This window comes from Cupressus sempervirens, chromosome 10 (assembly GCF_028749045.1).
Source record: "Cupressus sempervirens isolate cs-2001-9-10 chromosome 10, ASM2874904v1, whole genome shotgun sequence".
NCBI classification, from domain to species: domain Eukaryota; kingdom Viridiplantae; phylum Streptophyta; class Pinopsida; order Cupressales; family Cupressaceae; genus Cupressus; species Cupressus sempervirens.
The window spans coordinates 478,452,776-478,476,315 of NC_143127.1; positions in this window are offsets into that span (position 1 = coordinate 478,452,776).

Sequence of the window (23,540 nt, forward strand, 5' to 3'; positions counted from 1 at the left end):
TTACTAGGGAGAGTTTCATCATTTAACTTTGGTTTTCTATGTCTCTACTATTTGAACTTTCTTAAAATGACTCTTTGGTCTAGCTTCTCTTGGTCTATTCCACTTTCTTGGTCCATGTCAGCATACTAGGACCTTCTTTTTGGCTAAAAATGTTACCTTTATCTCTTGACTACACTCTTTGATTGGGAAAGTTTTTCACTTGTCATCTTGCTTGCTCTATCTACTTAGCTATTGGGCTTCTTTCCTAGTTCTTGACTTGAGTTGCTAGTGTCGTAAGTTTCTTGGACACTCTACTTGACAAGTCACTCTCTTTATCTTGACAGATGAGCAATCTATCTTTCTAGCTTGGACATCAAGATATCTTGTGTCACCTTAGTCTCTTTCATGTTTGGCTTCTTTTCTACAACTATGGAATTCAAACCTTGTGCTACCAAATCTCAACCAGCTCTAGATGATCCTAAGTTGCTTGATCTCTTTAGGGAATTGCAATACCTATACATTCAATATAATAAACTTAAAGAGACCCATGACACCACTTACCTTAGTTTCACTAATGACATCATAAAAACATACTCTAGATTTGAGAAAATGGTAGAGGACCAAATTACATCATCATACAGTTATCTCTCTAGTCCTCTATATGCACATAAGTCACCTTATTTAAGGTCATCTTCTTCTTCTAGGTCTACATGCTCTACTCTAAGACATCAATTGTCTTCATCAACTAGATCTTAAGACCTCTTTAGAGAGCTAGAAAGTAAAACTTCCTTTGAGTCTATGTCAAAATTTCATGGCATGCCTATCTTTGACCATTATGATGAAGATATGGATGCATGCTATGCACTCAAAGATCCTAGGCATAATTTTGAGAGAAATTTTAGTCTATTGAAATATTCTTATGATGCTAGTTTGCAAATGCTTATTGCTAATGAGATCATCACATTTTCTAAATCTAGCTCATATGGAAACCCATTCTTGGATATCTATTGTGCTTATAATTGACATAATGCACATAGTACTTTAGATTTCATTGAGATGAAACATAAAATCCAAGCTCTTATTGATGATGGTATTGTTCATACCTCTAATGACTCATGTGATGAGGATACTTCTCTTGAGCAAGATCATTTTTATGAACCTATGTCTAGTGACGGTCTCCTTGACACCCCTAATTGTTCCAACACTCATGAAACTCTTAAAACTTCAAATATTTTCAACATACCTCCATCAAATAAAGAACCTAATGCTTTCCATGTTGAATATGCCTGTCCTCAAGGGCTGCCTCTAAAAGAAACTGAAGCTAACCTTCACTTGGATGCAAACATTTTCCATACTACTAAGGGAAAAGATACTCAACCTCCATGCCATGCTATTCCTACTATGCCTTCTTCAACTAGTCCTGTTCCTACTATGCCTCTTTACATTTCCATTCTCTTGGATTACATGCTTTCATGCTAGATCTCTCTTATTACCTTTGAATACTTATGCCATATGCTATCTCTCTTGTTAGCTTCACCACTTATTCTACATGCTATCTTTCTCATTGCTTCCATCGGTGTGGCTATCTTTCCCTAGCTTGGGTACCCTTGAGGAGTCAGTCCTTGAGGATCAGTTTAACTTGCTTCATTCTTTCTTGCTTATGCATCTTATCCACTTGGTTTCTACTCCATATTCTACACCTTTCTAGATATTGGGAAAATTTATGCAATCTTTCTTGAGAACTAGTAATCTTTAAATCATTCTAAAAAAACCAAAAAATTCATATATGATGCTGAAAAAATCCAAAAAAATTGAAAAAAGTCCTAAAAAAATCTGCCTAGTGGTGAAAATTTGGAAACAAGTGCTACTTGAGACCCTCACACCTATGTCTATCAGTCTCACTTCATGTTCATTCATCTCACTTCACTTTTATTAGCTTGGAGTCATCTCTCACATCTAGGTCTAAGGGGCACAAACTATTTAGCTTATTAGGGTCTCTTTGTGGATCAATGTTTTTCAACACTTTCCATTGACATCGAGTGTTTCTCAACACTTATTGGATACTTTTACTATAGTCTAGGATGTTGTGATACTTCTCAATAGAAAACACAAGTCCTGATGGTCATGTGACTTACACAGACACACACTTAAACATTCAACTTGCTGAGACATGATGAACTTTATTTTCTTTGTGTGTTGTCAATGACAATTTATTTGCTAAGTGCTCCCTCCCTAATAGTATTTTGAGGATGTCATGGACTAGAAGACTGGGGGCATGGGGCATGTTTTACTTGTTTTCTTCTTGTGGGTATAATTTGTTAGTCCAAGGTGTTGAGAACCTTCGCACTTGTCCTACTTGACACTTTGGGCCTATAATGTATCATCCTTGTCTATTTTTGAAAGACCACACTGAGGGGTTATCCTAGTGCTTATGCCTTGATACAGGTGTAATTTTTCTGTACTAAAATTAGGGAATCTAACTACATTGTTATCTTGACCTATATGTCTTTGATGCATAGGTTGGATTCCCACATTTAAATCTAATATAGATCATATTCATATCCTCATATTTTATTCTAGTGATGATTGTATAATCTTCTGATGTCCCTAATAAGGCTCGACGATAAAAACTAGGACCTACTTATGTAACCCTTGCAATTGTACCTTTTCATACTAGCTTGCATTCTAGGGTTCATTCTAGCTTAGCTTTGCATTTTGCATGTTGAGGAGCTCACTTTTTTATCTTTCATGGATGTGTTAGCTAACTATGTTCATCCTTCTCTTAACTCTTCTATATCTTATCTTATCTCTTCTTTCCTATTTCTCACTTCTTTTCTATCTTACCATCTCATCTATTCTTTTGACCTATCTTTTCTATTCTCAACACCCTAGATCCATTTTTAGGATCAAAATCCAAATTTGGATTCATCTTGCTATTCAGAATTTCTTCCTTCTTCTATTTAGTTGGCTAACCTAGCGAGGCTTAATCTTTGAATCTTTTAGGGGCAATCATCATTTTTTCTTTTCTTCATCATTTCAACTCTCTTCCACTCTTTGCTTTCATTTCTATTTCATCTTTCTTCTTTGTTTGACCTAATTCTTATGCTTTATCTTTCTTGGTCAAACTTGGTCAAACTGGTTTACATCTTCATTGATTGGTAGTTCTTTGGTCTTACTCTCTTATCTATCATCATGAACTTTTCTTTGTTATGATTTTATCAAATCTACCTTATTTTTGCATCTCCTCTATCTCACTTTGATTTCAATCTTGAGGGGGTAGGAATATTATATCTTTATTAAAAATTTCTTTATGCTACAACTATCTAATTTCTCTTGATCTATCTGCTTTCTTTTCTTGACATATCAATGCTCTTCTCAAATACTAATATTATCTCTTCTCTATCCAAATGTTTAGTATTACTACTAAATAGATTGTGCATTCATGATTTTCTATCTCTTTATGCTTTGTTCTTCAGAGTCAGATCTCTCTATCATCTTGGTTTCTTCATTCTTTGATGTAATGTGTTCTAGGACCAATCACATGCTATTCAAAGAAGAGAAAATCTTATCACCCAAAAATGGTCATCTAGACTATGAGCTCCCTTTCGAGCTTCTTTGCATAATTTATCTAATGCTTATCTTGGATCAAATCTCCAAAAATCTATTTATTTGATTTTATCCTATAGTTTGACCACTTTATCCTAAGCTCATATTTAATTATTAGAACATGTCCCCCTTTTAATTAAACAAACTTTCCCAGTCATCTCTTATCCTAATTTGTACACACAAAAGCATTTCCCTTATTTAAAAATAAAAGAAAAAACATTTTGTCCCACATGGTGGAAAAAAGTTAACTCTTCATCACGATTGGTGGAAATACTTGTGCACATGGATCACTCCCACTTTCAAACTCCACCCTTGATCACATGCATCTTTCCTCATGATATCTATCATCCATTTCTCTTTAAAAGGGAGAGATCTCTCCTCACTTCACAACTCCACTCTTTTACTAGTGTTATGCTGGAGGACTGAAGATCTTATACTTGTGGAGCTCCTCTTCTTCTATCTTCTATTCTTCATTCTTCATGCTTCTCATTTATTCAAGTTTCTCTCCATGCTTATAGCTTAAATCATCTAGTCTAAAAAGGGGTTGTAATACTTATTTTTTAGTTTAGCTTGCATTCTACTTTCTCTCATTTAGCTTCCATTTGCATTACATTCATTCTAGATTCTTGGATATTGGCACTCTCACCTCTACTCTTTGAATCTTCCATTCTATGGTTCACCTTGCAAGGTTTTTCATAGCTAAGTTCACTTGAGGTCCACCATCTCATAGCTCTTGCATGTCATAGATAGGAAGCTATAAGACGCCTCTTGAGATGCTCTCAGTCATGGGTATTTTGAAGAATAATAGTTTATAGAAGTGTGTCCACATTTTTCACACATAGACTTAATAGTCTTATATGCTTTTAGCAGAGAAAACCCCTCATAGGGTTAATCATCAAAAGTGATCAAGTTATAGCCCTAGTAGGAACTTTTTTACCATAGTAGTGAAGATTGTTTGGGTGTCATCCCCACCATAGTTTTGCCTTCATATTGGAGGGTTTTTATGTTACCAAATCTTTTGTCATGTGTTTATTACTCACTTATGTGTTTTGACCATGTCAGTAGATGTTAATATGTTATTAAATGATATTGCATGATTGATTACAAGGTTAAGGTTAAGGGGGTATATGGTGAATTATGATTAGCATTGTTAATGTTTGAAGTGGTAAACATTTTGGAGATTCTGATTCACCCCTCTTTCAACATCTCACTTTCCCATTAGGATTCCAACAATTGGTATCATATTTCATATCTCTAAGTACAAAGAATAACCATTTGAGAGTAAAGGATCTTGGAGATGTAAGCCTACAAGTTGGGAAGTGTGATTGAAAATGAGAAGCTTGATTTGTAGATTACATTATAATAAGTTAAGGTTGCAAAGGAGGAACCAAGGTAATCCTTGATAAGAAGGAAAGAGATGGAAATCCAACAAAATGACACATAATACCAGGAAGAAAGCATTGAATATATATGTGATGAAGGAAAATCTAATGAATCTAATGTAACAATAGCATATCTATTGGAAAATTTAAAAAACCTAAATGAAGAAGTAAGATCCATAAAGAGAGAACATGAAATGCACTCAGTAAAACTATGTGAAGTCATGGAATAAAAGAGAAAAGTTGAAGATGATAAGGAAATGGATAATGAAGATAAGAGGCAAATGGCTATAAGACTTAATGAAAGGGTCATTGAAATACAAAGGCTAAAAAAAAATAAATTTGACATGGTCAATCAGTTATTAAGTGCCAATCATGAAATTGCTAGGAAGGTGGAAGAGATTGCAAACTTGTGATCATAAAGTAATCAATTGAAAAATAAATTGAGATATGAAAAGAAGTCAATGAAAGATTATAGTGATCTAAAGAAAGAATAAGAATACTTGATGCATAGTTAAAAATATAAAGAAGACCTAATGATACTACTAGATCAGGTTATACCATGTTCATATCATCTACCAAGCAACGTGAGTCATCAAGGCATGGAGAAAAAAGGAATGGGAAACCAAAGAATAAGAAGCCTATGTGTGATCACTGTAGAAAACTAGGTCATACAACAAATGTGTGTAGGAGAAAAATTGGTAAGTCCAATCCTAAACCTAAATTTGATGGTTATTTCTTTAATTGCAACAAGTATGGAAACCAAGCATATGAGTATAGATCAAAGATCAATAAGACACTAGTTATATCTAGATTTGAAGGTTATTTATATACATGTCATAAATGTTAGTGAATGGTTTTTGCCCCTAGTTACTTATGCTTTATTTGCAAGAAAAACTCACTTTCACAATAAATGAGTCTTTATAATTGCAAATATTCTCTGTGTCTCAAAGTCACAACTTCCTTCTAAAATGATTTGTAATATAAATCTTCCTACAAATAAATCATTATTGTCATTCTTTTAACTAGAAAGAACTTAAGGAAAGATGTAAACATCCTTTTATAACCATAAAAGAACATTGCAGATTTGAATAACAACAATAAAACATATGCCATACGATACACTATTTCGAATCTCAAATTTGATCAAGCTCACTAGAACAAATTGAAAGATAAAATAACAAAAAAAGAATCAATGAAATAGAATCTATATGGCATGAACCTCACATGAACTCCATAAACCTATAAAATAACCACACAATTATCACATAGACGCCATAGAAATAACCAAATAATTAATATCTATTATCATTAACTTGTCCATGAAACACAAAAGAAGCTAATTATACTTAACCAAAGAACTATCTAAGAAAATCTAGAGATCCAACCCTTAAGATCAATTAAATTATTACATATATAGCCACTTCAGGCTTTCCAAATTCCAACCAAAAACAAATCCACACAAAGAGTTAAAATATTTCTTACAAAACACCTACAAAGTTTATAAATGTATTAACTAAAAATAAAAGAAAGAGAGCAAGTGTCTCTTTGTCTTCTCTCAAGCTCCAATTGTGCTACTCATATCATATGGTCTATGGGTGTTAGAACCACCACCATCGATTTCTTTCCACACTCTATGAGCAATGAGGAAACTTCTTTTCTTGAACCTCTAGGTGATTAGTGCAAATAATCATCATAAAGTCCACCCTTGAAACTATGGTCATATCATGTACCGATACCTCCCTTGTTTCTTTCAATAACTTGACTCTCACAAAGAAGGCTGCCTCTACTTCTTTAGGAAGTTTTTCAATGCAATCTTCATTCCCCACAATTTTCACATTGATGCATTTTATGTTAGCCATTAAGATTTCCTTTAGGCATCCCACCTCCTTTAATAGCTTAGAAAATTCATTTAGTGCTTGCTCCATTACCATGTTTCTCCATTCCAAGTTGGTGTAGGCAATGAACAAAAAGTCAGTGTCAACCTTAGCCCTTGGGATTCTCCTTCATGAAATTATTGACACCATAATCCTAAAATTTAGTGATATTAATGATGTACTCATCCCATTTGATCTTCTTAGACTCCCAAGAATTCATTTATGAATCCAAGGCTGTGGTTAACTTATCTGCACTCTTACTAGTATTAGTGAAATGAGAAAAGTAACAAGTTGCTTGAGTGTGCACACCGCTCAGCCATTTACTATACACTTGGGAAATTGAATGATTACTCTTGACCTATTCAAGGAAGATTTTGTTCAAAGGAGATTCCACATCAATAACTATAATAGCATTAGGCAATGCTTTTGCATGAGATCTCTATAGCTCATGTATGTACTCGACCATCTTCCAATGGGATTGTTTTAATTCTTACTTGTCCCTATGGTCTTTCCATATTTGATGAGAAATATGAGAATTCCATACACTCCAGGTTTTTATGTTAGTAGCCCTTGAAGTAGGGCCAAGGATGGTATTTTCTGCTACATAGTCTTGAGGTTGTATTTCCTATATGCTTTTCCTGGTTGTTGGTTTCATAACCTATGCTACCCACTACCCTATTTCATCATCAATGTTCAATATAGTTTCTATCTTGGGCCTTTTGGTTTTAGGGGTCTTCCCAAGGAATTTTCTAACCAAGTCTTCAACTAGGAGGGTTGCTGGTACTAAACTTCTCTTCTTTCTCATAGACAACTCAAACTAATTAGGCACTGGATGATTATCCTTAGGGGGAGGAGTTTGTAGTGCGTGTGTAGGACTAAGAGAAATCAAACCTGATGTGGTAGCACCTTCTATGATTTTTTGATAGCCCTATTCCATTCCATCGATGAGAGATTCCCCTATTTCTTCTTGATCTTCCACCATGTCTAGCTCTATAGCTACAGGCTCATCACAAGACACACTCAGTTTCTTTGATTGCTCCTGCTTCCTTCAGTTGAGAGAATGTGTCCACTTGATAGAAACAAGGTCAAAAATTGAACCTTGAACATGAAGTTAAGGTTCAACACTAAGTCTTGACTTAACTGTAGTAGGTGAAGCAACAATTTTGTTAGAACTAGAAACAACCAAAGGAAAACCTGAACAAGCTTGGATCCTTTAAACATTACAAGATCCTATTCTTGAATGCCTTTTCTTGTGAGCCATTGCTTTATTCGAGCTAAGATAGGTGAAGTTATAGTGTGTAAATCATCCTCTTCTAGCACAAACCAATCAATTTATGGTAAGGGATAGGCTTCAACTTTCTCAATGTAGATAGGGTCCACAAATTCTTATTCATCCTCCTCAGTCACCCTTGAGATATCAAATGAGAGATTGAAATCCTTAATTTGCGATAGAGTTAACCTAGACTAGATCTTTTTCTTGACTTCAGAGTTGATTTGATAGTTGGCCCAAACATTCTCTAAATCGGGTACATGTGCATCAAAAGAAGTAATTTCAAAATACTTCATGAAAAATTCATTGCTATCAAAATTTAGCCTCAGGGAGTAGGTCAGTAAGTTCAAGGATTTGATCTTTGTTTTGAGGTTGAGAGCATCTTGAATGGTTTTTCATTTGTAATATCCAAGCTAAATGGGGAAGTTATAGCCTAAACCTTTCCTTGCCTTAAATTTTTTTTGACCTCCACCAACTATCTACACACTTCAATCAGCACCATACGATCTAGGCAATATTGGGGAAGCCTTAGTGGTTTACCTTTGTAACCCCAAATTTTGAGATATGTGAACCATGGAAATTGAGTGAAACAACTACCATAAATGTCAATCAACTGAGTGGTCTCTTCTGTCAATCTCATATTTTCTCTCCCTTGTAACTCAAACACCAATTTGTCTAAAAATGTGTCTTGGACTATCTTGAATCCATTGGGGCTTTTGTTATTTTGCAAGAGTGAGTAATATTTATAAATGGTCATACTTGGGTTCCAATCTGAGTGTGGAAGGCCCTTCCTCTCCTTGCCACAAGCTAGGATGTAGAACAAGTAAGAGGTCATGTAAAAACTAGTAGTTCCAAAGGACTAGGAAAGTTCTTCCTACAAACTAGTGGCTATTATATCCACCCAATCAATGTATTTATCTTCCCTAAGAATAGTCTAAACAAAGAAGTACACCTAGTTTTCCAAATGGAAGGCATGCAAATTTTCTTTTAGCCTGTTTAGCAATGTAATAACATCCTTAATCTCAGGGATCATATGCTCTCTAATCAAAGGTTTTGCAAGGCAGGAACCCCCTCTTTTAGACTTGAGGAACCAACTTTTAATGATATTCTTGTTCAACTTTGTGACATTCATGGAAAATTGAGCATAGGAGGAACTGATGGTCCAGTCTTTGTACACTTCTCAGGAAGGAATTCTCAGAGTGCCCATAACAAAAAATTTTGCTCACAGACACCAAGGTTTTGCCATTGAAAGTGAAAATATGTTTCTTAGTAGCATCATATCTATCCCTACAACCTAGGACTAATTTAGGACAAGGCGAAGCCTCTGGGAATGTGAATACCTACAATAGACCACTATTTGTGACTTTTTGAGATATGGAGCCAAGTGGCAGATTTGTGAACCTAATTAGTAGTCTGTTCATATCTTCATTAGTGAGGAAGGTATCTTCCATGTTAGGGAGGATGCTACTTATCACTGACTCTCTAATCTTGTGAGGGAGTTTTGGATGAAAAGGGGTAGCCATGATAGGAAATGAATAGAAAAGAAAGATACAAAATGAATGTACAATCTTAAAGAAATGCAGAAGGAAAAGGCACCTTGAAAGTGAAGGACTAGGGACTCAGCAAGCTTAGTGCACATAGATTTGTAGGAAGGTAAAGCTCAAACTATCACTGTGTACACCTAGATGAGACAAACCATTTACCCAGAAGTGGAAATAGTAGGGAATGAAAACAAGACAAGTTGCTTTTAAAATGTGAAGCTTGTAATTGAAGGATACATACAGATGACACAAATAGTGACAAGATAGGAGTTATGATCATTACCAACTCACCCAAGTTCCCCACCTGCCACCACATAATTTTTCATTATTATCCTCAACTCCTCATTAATGCAGATCTTTTTCGTAGATTTAGTAACTTGTGCCACTATTGAGTTGTCTAAAAGACACATGGCATTGGGAGCATACATCTTTATGACTAGGTGAACATGAACAATTGAACTATGAGGTAGCTCAATGTTCAAGTTCAAAGGTCATGAGATATTGGAAACTATTCTTAGGACTTGACTTGTAACGAAAACATTCTTGTGAACTTAGAACTTTTAACAAATGAACAAAGTGTTCAATGTTCATGTTCATTTTGATGATGAGCATTAGTGTTTGAACATGATTGACTTCATTAAAATGAATAAGGTACCTAGTGAACCTTGAATCTTGAAAATTGAACAAAGTGTTTAATGTTCAAGTTTGTGGGTTTGTTCAACTGAAAGACTTTTAAGACAAGAAAACTGAGAGGGTTAATATTGACAACAAAATATGTATAAGACATGGCTCTTGTTTAACACTTATGTATTATTACATGACCATGTACCAAAAATGATTATGGACCATTCATGAGTAACAATAAGTATGGTCACAAGGTACAAGACTGCAAATGTAATGAAAAATATAGTTGGACACCTAAAGAACAAGGCAATGTAACTAGGAAAGGAAGTGCAATAAATTGGGATTACAATACTTGGGTCACTTGTCAATTATGTGGAAGGGATGGACATATTACAACAAATTGTGCAAGAACACATTTCAGAGGAAGATGTAGAAATTGGAAGAACTTTGGTATCGTATGTTTTCATTGTTAGAAGTTTGATCACCTAAGCAAAGACTATAGGAATTGATCACAAGCACCCAATGATGAAGATAATAAAGGAAAATAAAAAGTTCATGTTGAAGAAGTAAGAAGTCAGATGAATCAAACCTAGAAGAAGAAAATTGATGGAAGCAACACTTTAAATGAAGCAGTTGTGATCACCTAAACCAATGGATTGGGTAATTCCACCACCACAAACTAAATAAAGAAGTAAGTATGAAATTGCATTTCAAATTGCCAAACTATATGCCAGTTCCTAAGATTTAAAGCATGAAAGTCCAAATGAGCATTAGATTATATGAATAAGGACAAACTTGTATTATGAATAAGTGATAGCAATGTCAACTGAGTGAATGTGTATGGATCTAAAAAGTTAGTAATGGCTTAGTATTAGTATTGAAGATTGGAAATTGTTAAGTGGATGAACAAATTGAGAAGTGTTATTGTCAAGTTTTTTAGTAGTGGTCAAGACAATAGTAATGCACCCACTCTAGGTACAAAAAATTAACAAGGCCCTAAAATTGCATTTTTGACCTATATAGTGAATTTTATCACTCATTTTGTTCATGCATTCAAACTTTGGAGTGATATTTAAGCTTGTGTGATTTCTATACATGGTTAAGTGATTCTGAGAATACTTTATTGAGTATCATTAAATTGGAAATGGATTTGTGAGAAGTTGTGTTGAAGCCGAGTAAAGAAGATTTTTTTTGCATGATCAAACACTAAATGAGATTATGATATCTATCTTATCAGTTGCAGAGAAGAAGATGGAATCAAATGTTAGTAATGTTGAATTAGTTAGGAATGAAGTGTGTAACCCACCTAACTTTAAGACATGCCCTGAGATTGTGGCAAAGGGATATTCTTTAGGTGTGCTATCTTCAATCTTGCCAAAAATTTTATTGATTCATGATATGCGATCATGTTGTACGTGCAAGATTGGCGAGTTGGTGATTTTGAACTGAGAAATGCATATAAGAAGCTGTGTGTAGATGGAAGATTGAAGGATGAATGAATGAATGTTACCAAGAAAGGGCTTACACATGCCCTAAACTTTCCACGAGTTTTTAGTATTGATTGGATAAAGATTGTATAAAGCTGAGTCCATGATATGAAGTTATGGTTGGAAGGAGAACCTATTGAGATTATTAGGTAGATTATTCACTGTTTCACTGGCTATCCTGTTATGAACAAGTTCAAAGCTATTTGATGCCATAGCAAGCAAGTTATTAAGGCCAACACATCAACAAAATGGAAGAAATGTGGAATGTCAATTTCAACAATTAAAGATGAAAAAAATAATTTTGCAAATAGAGTTATTGCACATGAATTCTACCAGTCTAGCTAGATTGACATTGTTCCTTGTTTGGTTATGGATATTGCATGGAAGATAGTGAGAAAGGATCATAGTTATGACCTTGCCAACCTATAATTGCAACAATTGGATGAGAACCTAGAGAACATTAGGAAGGCACCGAATAATATGTGTAAGTTTGGATCTCTACTTGTCTATATTTTCTTTTATGTTCAAAACATCTTCCCTAACATAGTAGATGTAACTTGGAACAAAAAAATTCCTATGACACAATAGATAAATAAGTCTATTGATCAGCTGGGTAACAATTTTGAAGTAATTATGGATGGTTATTTTGAAGAATTTAAGTAGAAAATGAAGAACATGTCAAGGATACCCAAATCCTTAGTGGATAAGTATTATGATGATATCTATTTTCTGGTGGATATAGATAGAAAATACATGTCATCAATTATATCTAGAATTGTATGGTTAAGGCCATTAGGTTATGAGATCAACATTGATGAGGCCACTACAAATATTAAAACATTATTGGATGAACTTGTTGATAAAGTGATTAAGCCATTTGACAGATATGAGTCTACCAAGGTAAAACTCACAATGGAAATAAATATTCCCAAGATAAATAAGAAGAGAAAAGGCATGATAGAAATTTTGGAAAGAACATTTGGAGAAGGTTTCAAACAAGAACAACCACTACAGATCACCAAGGGAAAGGTGAAGATATATCAAGTGATGAAGAGTAAGGTAATGAAGAAGAAGAGGGTGAAGGTAAAGGCAAAGTTATAGTTTCTGCTGAGCCATAGGGAAGAAAATGTCATGCCCACTTCCTACAAGCCAAAAACACAACTATTTTTTTTAACCACGAGAGAAAAATGAAGTTAAGATACATAACCTATCCTTAAATTTGGAGGTAATGAAGTAAGATGATGGAACAAAGTTTGTTTTTCTCAGAATCTAGATTTTCAAGTTCCCTATGAGGTGGTCACCAAATTGCTAGCTACTGAATGTAAAACTATGTTAAGGTGTTATGGTTATAAGCCCTTAATCTTCTACATCCAAAATGAGACATTTTGATGTGCAAGTGAGATTCAAATTGTGTCAATGTAGTGGTAACAGATCTAAGGATTACTAGGAGAGAATGTTTTATCAATTAATCATTTTATTTCTATTAATATTAGGATTATCTTTATATTAGTATTATTATTATTATTTAATTATTATTTTTAAGTCACCTATACCTTCTTTTCTTAATATACATCTTTTATTTTAATTGCTATGTTATCATTATTTAATATTAAATTAAAATTACTAGATTTGCAAATAATATTCAATTAATTATCAGATGAAACTATCATCTAATCCTATACTTTCTTTTCTATAAACATAGCACCTTACTTACATTCACATGCCTAATCTAACACAATTTTTATGTATATTTATATTTTCCTTAGAAGGAAATAAAAATAAAATAACAACTAACTACATAACCTCTAATTCCCTTTTCCCAAAATAAATAAATAAATAAATAAATAAATAAACTACCCACCCCAACTCTCTTTCCATATCCTATATCTAGCTTAACACATTAATAATTTTTTTTAATACATTATACTAACTTTAATTAGGAACTTCTTTAGTTTATTAATATTTACTAAACTATAATTTCATTACTCTTCTATTCTCCTAACCCTCTAATCCCTATGTTTCCCCTTTTTCCTTAGTCTAATGCCTACCTCCCCAAACCTTACTCCTAGGTGGGTGTGAATCTCCCATACCCAACATGAGACATCTAGGAAGGTCCCCACTTTTGTCAGAGGCAAGTACATATGACATGGCTCTTAATTAGATGTTTTTGAAGAGTAGAAGTAAAGCATACATTGCCTTGGTCTTCATTGTTTTTTTTTCTAACCCACAAATTTTCCCTTTTTCAAGTCTAGCTCACGTACTTGGTGGTTCTTCCCAAGGCAAGTGTCCAAATCAGCAACATGTCAAGTGGGGTATGAATCCCAAGGCAAATTGACCATGCATTAACTTCAACCTTGAAACACTTACCAAAGTCCTCCCTTGCTCTTCCCTATGCATGGATTGGTGAAAAAGGGGGTTGACTTAAAACATTTTGCCTTTCCCAAGTAGTAGATGCCTAGATAAGAGGTGCTGACACATGTCACAATAAAGGCATAATCATTATTAATTTCTAAGTGCCGAAAAGGGTATGGATGCCTAGTTTTATGAGTTTGCATAAAGTTGCAATTTGGAAGCAAAAAGGAGGGTATTATATTTCATTTGTTTGGGGCAAATGTGAGGAATATATTTTATTATTTCTTCTTTTTGTACAAGGTCCCATCATGACCTAAGGACTTCATAACTCATGGCTACCACCTTATTAATGAAGGGTGGTTTAAAATTTAAATGTTTCTACTTAAAATTTCCAAGATATTATTTTCTTATTGCCTATTATTTTATTGACCTATATTGGCAAGAGTCTTTTTTTGATTTTACTCATACATTTTCCAAAGAATGAATATGCATCTACATGCACTTCTTTTTTTCAAGTTTCTTAATTACTTTGTTCTTGCGCAATTTACTTATGGTTGTTTTATGATTGAGCTGTTATATATTGAACATTACATTTTGTATTCTAATGCTTATTCTATATACTACATTCTAATGGTTATTACATAATAACTATACCATCACTATCAAGATTAAAATTGCAAGATACTAATTTAGGAGACACAATGAAATATTTGCATATAATTTTATGAACATCATATACTCTAATTTTATTATTGATATCTCCTTCATGACTATGAATTCCCTATGAATTGGAAGTAAAAATCCACATGCAATATGAATCAAGATTGAACACAATTACATCTAAATTATTCAAATGAGATTATAGGAAATAAGAATAACATAAGTATAATATCCTATTCTTGACTCTAATTCTTTTTCTTCAATGCAATCCTACCTAAGAGAATTAAAATTTAATAACAACTCAATGAAATTCCTTACCAAAGTCCTTCCATTTCTTCCATACTACACACTTATCAACTTGAACATAAGGTGGTGAACCAATATATCATATTACACACAATGGAAATACCTATTCCATAATACATAGATGAATCATATTCTCTCTTGACAAGTGAAATGGAACAAACAACACTTTTTCAATTACAAATATAAACACATAACAAGGTGGATTTTCTCTCTACTCAATACAATACAATACATGGAAGGGTTACATGAAACTCCAAGTTTCCAATATCTTCAAGAATAACCTGCAATAGAGAGATAAGAAAGAGGAACCATGGAGGCTCACCTCCCATCCTAGGCCTCATGGAGGCCACCCCCAAGCTTGGGGAAATAAGGCACAAAAAGTTTCACAATACACATTCACATAACATGCATGATCACAACAATATAAAAAAACACTACACAATATATTACAAGAAAACCCAGCCCAAGGCTTGCATAGAGATTCAACAATTCAATCAAGTTATAGGGTGAAGGTGGGCTCTCTCCATGAGGAGGATTTCCTAACTATGATTCACAAATTTGCACATATTCTCTTTATCAACATGCCCTTTCGAGGCTTACAATGACTTCCCTCTTCACACACCTCCTTATACCTCCCAAAATGCAAGTAAACACGAAGTCCATATTCCATTGAACACATAAAAATCATCTCCACACATGGGAGAGTTTCTCAACTACATGAGTGAGCCCAACTAACCCTTTCACCCCAAGCATCTCTTCCCTCCCAAGGGTGAGTGATGCTTCACACCCATTACACAACACACAACATGAAACAAAAAAATATTCAAGGAAGAAATCACATAAACTTCTCAAATGAAACACTAAAAAAAAAAGATCCTTTTTCACAAACCATATCTACAATACACCAAATTTACCATGGAATGAAGAACCCATATCAAATCTACATGCAAACAAAGAACACCATGGATCATGGATACCAATCTCACTCTAATCAATGGCAAATGAAAAGTTGTAGTAGAGCTCCTTATCCTCTTCCTCCAAACCCTAGTTGCCTCTAAAGATAGAGAGTGGCTAGGTGAATTTCCAATTTGTCCATACCTCTATATATCACGCTCATTTTCGGATTCAATATAAAATGCATTCTTTTTGGGGTTTCCTAGGTCTTCTAGGCACCCTAGTGGTCACTATTAGCCCCCTAACTTAAAGTATTAACATGGGTAGGGTTTATTTTTATCACAAATTCACCTTAGAGATACTTTATGATCCTCACAATGCTAGGTAAGTTCAAATTTCAAATTTCCTATGGTGGTAATCTTGTTCTCTTTACTAATTTAAGGCAATAAGTCAAATTCCTCAATTAAGGTATTTAACTCAAGATAAGGTGGCCACATGATCCATCATTAAAGAACATGTCATTTTCACATAATGAGTACAAGTTTCAAGTGACACACACAAAATTCACTATACATCACACATGACACGTTCAAAATCTTCACATGAAATACATACTAGACACATACATCTCATGTTTACAAAATAAACAAATCACAATGAGGTTTACGAATCTTATAAAGATTCACTTTGGCAGTATCATTTTAACATGTGGTTGTACCTTGTTTCTCCACTATGTTTCCATGGTTCATTTCTTGCACTTAAACTCAAGCATGAGTAGTCCAATGAAAAGCCATATATATATATATATATATCACATATAAAAATAAAGATACATGATAATTTCACTACCCTACAATTCACATATAACACATTTTATAATTAACCCCCTATTTCTATCATTTACATATAAGATTTAATCATTAGCCTTCAAAAACTGTACATTAGCAACTTCCTTAACAAGATCACAGTAAGCATTAGAATCACATTAAAACCCATTTCTAACATAATAATAAAGTACTAAATAAATATCCATTAATTCATTGACTATGCCAATTATGTCCTAATACATATCATAATGGAAAATCACAAGGTAAATATCATCGGTTAAGTAGAAAAATTTACTGTCCATCAAGTATCAAAATATATGTTGAGATATCCAATCCTAGGTAACAAAATGGAAATACAATATCTATGCTATGACGGATTGGGGTGAGGCCTCACAACAAAGGTAAGAAGAAGGTCATAAAGAATGCCACTGCAACTCAAAGAGTTATAAGATTAATAACAAGGGCATTTGCTATAGAAGTGGTCGAGCCTCAGAAAGGAGTTGCTAAAATTACCAAGCCTACTTAAGGAAAAAAATTAACAAATAGGTAAGATATCACAATTGAGGTCAAGTTGAGTAAACCCAAAAAGAAGAAGAGAATAAGGGTTATAATTCAAAAATATGATGATAGTCACTTCAAAGTTGTAGTGCATAAGCCACCTCAAAAAATTGATGAATTATGTGTCAATATTAGGGAGAGTGTAGGTATGACAAAATTTTAAATTTGTGAAGTATGATAAATTGGATAAAACTAATAAGCCTAAGGTTGAAGAAGCAATTCTTGATATGATGGCAAAATTAAAGTATAAACCATTAAAATTAGATAACTTGATGCATGATGAACTATATGGAAAGATAGATGAAAGATGGCAGTATGCATTGAAGAATGAGTGGCAAATTAGAGAAGGCATGCTTTCCCATATTATGCCAAAACTAAGAAGGAAACAACTTTCTAAATATTTGAGTGAGTACAATAATAGATTTGTTTCTAAAAGAAGAGCATTTTTAATTTTGAAAAGTAAAGTTAAAAATGTAGTAGAAGAAAGTGAAGTTATATGGAAGAAAATATATGGATTAATTCTAGATGATGAGAAGATAGATGAGGATAAGAAAGATGAACCTAAAATTGTAGAGTTAGATAATAAAGAGAATATCTATGATGATATAGAACATCTTGTAGACACAATTCACAACATGATTCAACAAAGTGAAGGTCAAACTAACATAGTTGTAATTGAAGATGGACCATATGTTATCTCGAAAAAGGATGTGTTGCATGAAGAAAATTTCATGGCTAAACTTGAAAGAAAAAGGAAAAGCCATATGTTGATCGAACTAGAGAAGAAGGATGAAGCTCTACCATCCAATTTAGCTCATGAGATCTTGTTAAATCCAAATCCTATGATAGAACAAGTGAAAGATAATCTAAAGATTGGTATATAGGAGAGAACACATTAGTTAGATTCAACATCGATCATTTCTATTAGTATAGATTATACACATGGTGATGTAAATGTTAGTATAGTCGAGCAACAAAGTTAGCTAACTAATGAAGGTGATAACACCCAAAGGAAAGAATAGAAGGATGATGCCAAAGAGGGCATTAATAATGTTGATACAAATTGTGAGAAGGGTGTAATGAGCCAAGATGGCAAAGAAAATTAGTCTCTACTAGTGATAGACCAATTGCCTTAGGACCTATTAATGAGGGAGATAAAGGGGTTGGACATCAAACTTCCACTAGTGAGCTCAAAATTGAAGGTGACAAGGAGAAGAAGAATGAATCTAAGGAGAACAAGCCCAAGGATTCAAAGAAGGATACAAAATCTCAGAAGGCTGAGGAGATAAAGATGAGAAACATAGGTAGAATCTAGAAGTCCACACAAAAGGACTACAAGAAACAATGTTGAGTTGTAGCAACCCATATGCTAAGGGTAAGAGATTGAAGAGAAAGATGAAGCCAATTCCATTAGCCATGAAGGGTAAATTTTTTACTCTTGATGAAGAGATTATTATCCCTAATGGGGATACATCTAATTTAAGTATTGAACAAATGAGGAAACTTAGTGATTTTTTAGAAAGAAAGGCCAAGTAATAGGATCTTAGGAGAGAGCATCAACAAAGACATGTACTATATGATATCAAGGATATATTTCTTGAGACTATTGATGTAGAGAACTTAGATGAAATGACATCCATTATAGAACAACTTGCTAAGATTGTTGAGAAACTGAATGATCCTGACATAGGCACCACAAAAATTTGATGCCAAGGTCAAAAAGAAAATTTGAGAACAAAGTGACAGAGAAGGTAGCAATTGAGATTACACTCAAATGGGTTGAACTCTCCACTCTTGTTACTAGTTTGGAAAAGTTAGTGCATAATGTAAACACATTATTTACTAAATTTTGTAATATCCCCACATTCACCAAATACATCAAGGAGAAGATGGATAAGATTGATTTGATTTACAGAAGAGAAATAAATATTTGGACATGGACCCCTATTTTGGTTCAGTACATTTTTCTAAGATCAAATTTTTGCAAGGCAATCAATCAAAATTATTGCATTAAGAATGTAACATACAATTAGAGGTCGCATCTATTCAAGATTTTTTATTACTTCATTTGGAGGTGATGCAAAGACATCTACAAGATTTCAAAGAATTTCATTCCAAATAAAAACTTGTCTATAGTTGAAAATATGGAAAACTTAGAAGTAAAATTGGAGATAGAGAGGTAAGTTCTTGAGACACCTAAGAACAATTGGGACAAAAAAATGGCTATGATCCTAAGATTACATCAACCATTTTTGGATGCATTTTGTATAGTCCTTGGTTCAAAGTTAAATGTCAATCTTGGGCATAAGTGAGAAAAACAAGGGGGAAGTATTTATGATCAAGTCTAAGGAGCAAAAAAGGGGGAAATGTATTGGAGTAATAAGGAAATAGTTTATTGATATGATGTTGGACAAAAATATTTGGAAAATACAAGTTACAATTTACTATATGTAGACCGAGTTATAGGTATGGAGCATGCCTTAAGAGGGAGCTAAATGTTTGAAGATTTTGCCATGGTTGACTTTTGATCATGATAAGTGTTTTTTCCACTAATACCAAAGGGGGAGATTGTTGAACCTAAAGGCAATCCTGGTATTGTTTATTAGTGAAAAAAACTTAGTCATTTACAATGAAGAGTTGGTCAGTAAATACTGCCAAAGGTCGAGTTAAAAAGTGTATAAGTGTACAAGTTCAATATGTGTCAACCACATATTGGACACTGAGTAGTTTGTTATTGCTGAGCTATCCAAAATGTAACTCATGAAATAAGTCAAGTGCCACATGTGTTGAGTAATTCAGAGAGGAAATGTCTTAAGCTGAGGATGGTATATACTAAGGATTAGCAGGAAAAATCAAGCACAACCAAGCATCATAGGTTATATGTGAGAAGTCATGCAGTTTGTATATATGAGTTTGGAATAGCACAAAATCTAATGTAAACCATTTTTCCAAGCATGAAATGTGTTTCTATGATTGCGGTGCAAATTAAGGAGGTGATTATGCCTGAAATAACATATCACTAATCCTTAAGCAGTGAAATGAACCAAATAGAAAATACGAAGGCTTAAGAGGAAAAAAAGGATGAATGAAAATCATTGATTTCAATCTAGAAGATTCCTAAGATGGCTATATAAATAGGGTTTCTAGGTTGAACATGTTATTGCAAGTTGGAGGAATGCATGGACGTGAAGTTGAAGGAGAAATAATGAGTATTAAGGGTTGAAAGACTAAGGTGAATTAGGAGAGTAGTGAGTAGATATTCTAGAATAGTCACATTGAGGTGATCGGATATTGGAAAGAGAAGATTTTTTATCAGCAAATTAGTGCAAACTGAAGGATCATGGTACTATTACATTCCAAGTAGTGTATAAGGTGAATCTCTGAATAGAGTGGTCCTAATAGACCTATTGTAAATCTTTGAGCATAGTATTCACTTAGTCATGTTCAGTTAAAATCCTTTGTAATGGTAGACTTAACAATCTTATATGATTTTAGCAGAGAAGACCCTGCACATGGTAGATCATTAGAAGTGATCACATTGTAGCCCCAACTGGCACTTTGTTACTATAATTATTGTTAGGATTAAACCTTAGACATAAATAATCGTTACATGCAAATATAACCAATATTAAAAAATAATAGATCACCTAGAATAGAACACAAAACACCTAGATTTAACATGGTACACCCAATCCTTGGGCTACCTCCACCAACAAGAAGTCCAATATTATTATTATCCAGTGATTACAATCCACAATCCCTTATATCTCAATACCATTGCAAGAAGCTACAATATCACCATTACATTATGAAATCCCTAACCCTAAGCCTTTTTATAGAATCTTTTTCTGCTTACAAAATCAGGGTTAGAATAATTCATTCAATAGAAAAATAGCAGCTGACACCTTTTACAATATAAGGACCCCACAAAGGTGCTGCCCCCAAAGCCCCATAGAAATAATATGGGGAGAAAAATATGTCGAATAAATCTCTAAATATGAATAGGATCCACATCACAAATATCTCCCACTTGGAGACTGATTAGACTCCACAACAATAACAATTATGAAGATTTTGTGGGTGTCATCCCCACCATATTTTTACCTTCACATTGGAGGGTTTTGTGTTACCAAGTCTTGTGTCATATATTGATTACTTGCTTATGTGTTTTGATAATGTGAGTAGATGTTAAATTTGTTATTACATGGTATTGTATGATTGATTACAAGGTTAAGGTTAATGAGGTGTATGGTAAATTATGTTTAGTATAGTTAATGTTTGAAGTGGTAAAGTTTTTGGAGATTCTGATTCATCAACCCTCTCAACATTTTACTTTCCTAGTAGGATTCCAAAAACCTCATATTGTAATTTCTCTATTTTGAAAATGCTAATGAATTTGATTGAGAGTGGGGATTTACTACAAACATGCATTCAAAGGAAAGAAGTGGAGGAAGATAACTTGGCTTTCATAGAAGATATCTTACTAAAACTCTAAACAATAAGAATCAACACCACATATCGATGATAATAGAGTCAAATATAAAATGAGCCCAACATCAATTGTGCATACTCTTCTAAACTTTTTGTGTCTTAAATAAACATTCAATTGCATCTAATCATGCATCATTCTTATCGAATCACTATGATTCCTTCAAATTGTTGCAACATATAAACATGAATTAAAAAATTTCCTATTTTTCCTTGATTTTATACATTCTACCAAAATCATACATAATTACTATATTTATATTAAAGATTCTAGAAATCTATAAATCTATACTCTAGAGATTCTCATCAATTAGTCACATAATTGCTAAGACGAAGTAATAGGAAAATGAAAAATTCTTAATTCAATTTTTATGATATTTTCAATTAATTTCTTGAGAAGTATTCATACATTTATTTTACTATGAGACTATGTCATTTATATTTCTAGAAAAAGTCCTATTACATAAGCTATTACACTTTCCCATGTACAAAGAATTTTTAGAACCCATATAATTGGCCTTGGTATATTTTTTCTATTAGATATCAAGTGACCAAAAAGTAAATGCACTAGAGAGTTCAAATTGAGTCTGTTTGTAGAGAAATCTATATCATCCTTACATCAAGAATCAAAGTAACTATAAATGTAATACAAAAAATATAGTTTCTCTGAGAAAATTGGCTAAATGGAACAACAAGAGTAGCATAAGATAATGCTAATAAAATCCATATCCGAGTCTATTGTCTCCCCTCCTCTTGATCAAGAATATTCATCCAACACTACCCACCATCCATCTGAGGACTCAATCATCTATGACTATTTGATAATAGGGATGATCAATAGTAGCAATAAAAGGTCTACAAAATGATGCTGCATCAATAGGAATGGACATGGGTGCTACTTTTAAAAATGGGACATGTATTGAAGGTGGAATGACCAATGAAAGGGACCATATCAATAAGAACTACAAGAAACAATGGATTTTTTTTTGCCTAAGGTGGGATATGATTTTTTCGTTTATTATGCTCCTTTCTGTTTCTTATGTTTGCAATAAAATTTTGAAGTGTAGATTCAACTTTTTTTTATGTATGAACTAGCTCTGGTCCATGTATAGCCAATAGACATTTCTTCTCTAATGATTTTCATTTTCCCAATATGTGAGATTACTTAGACACAGTAAGATATTTAGCAAATCCAATAAAATATTGTTATTCCTAATTTTTCATATGGACTAAAGGATATTGACTAACAAAACATAAAATAAAGTATTGAATTTTCATTTTTGACCCACAATATTTACTAAGCACAACTTCAAAAATAGAAAGGTTTTTATGCATATATAAGCCAAAAAATGCCCATATTTCCTTGGCAACCAAAAAATCAAACTGAAGAGATGCATAAGGGTATTAAGTAGTCTACAAACTTGGAAAATATTGATATCACCATTAGGGTGCTTGATAGAGATATTTTGCAATTAAAACTTCCAAAGGAAGCATTTCTTCTTAGGATAAATCAAGCCAAACAAGATTGTTGGTAGACGAAGGTGAGATCAAGAGAAGAACACTTGTTAATTTATTCATGGATGACAAAACTATCAACAAGTAATGTATATAGGTCATTTTATTTAATGTTAGGAAGAGGGCCATCATTGGGCCAATGGAAAGAAAGGAATGTCAATTTAATGATATTGTAAT